Below are 411 nucleotides of genomic sequence, written 5' to 3' on the forward strand. Positions count from 1 at the left end.
CCCTCTGCCCCGCCATAAAACCCTCCGCAAAACTCCCCTTAAATGCAGGATGGGGCCCCTTGGAGGTGCTCACCCCGCTCCGGAGGGTTCTGAATCCTATTTGGGGTTCATCCATTGGCTTTGCTGCTAGCAGCATCCCCGTCCCTGAGCACAGACCCCATTTTTCCCCTATTTTCCTGCATTTAATTCTAGCAAAAGGGATGAAGTCGCTATTCTGTGGAGGAACCGGAGCGGGTATTGCTCGGGGCATGCCCCCCCCCCCCCCCCCCCCCCCCCCACCACGGGGGGCAGAAGACGGCCAGGTGCTTGCTCGCCCCGCGGTTTGCCGGGAGGGGGAAACGCTGATTAGTGCTCCCCCCAAAACTCAGCTGATCTTTTTGAGCCGCTGGCTGTTTTTGGGGGGGGGGGGGG

At 61.1% G+C, this 411-nt stretch overlaps 1 protein-coding gene across 1 annotated transcript in view; it reads left to right on the plus strand.

Annotated features, from left to right (window-relative positions):
• Positions 1–411, plus strand: part of SLC37A2 (solute carrier family 37 member 2) — an 8,747-nt gene that overhangs the window by 768 nt on the left and 7,568 nt on the right. The gene's annotated exons all lie outside the window — the stretch shown is intronic.

The sequence above is a fragment of the Aptenodytes forsteri genome, unplaced genomic scaffold (assembly GCF_000699145.1).
Source record: "Aptenodytes forsteri isolate BGI_AS27 unplaced genomic scaffold, ASM69914v1 Scaffold126, whole genome shotgun sequence".
Lineage (NCBI taxonomy): Eukaryota > Metazoa > Chordata > Aves > Sphenisciformes > Spheniscidae > Aptenodytes > Aptenodytes forsteri.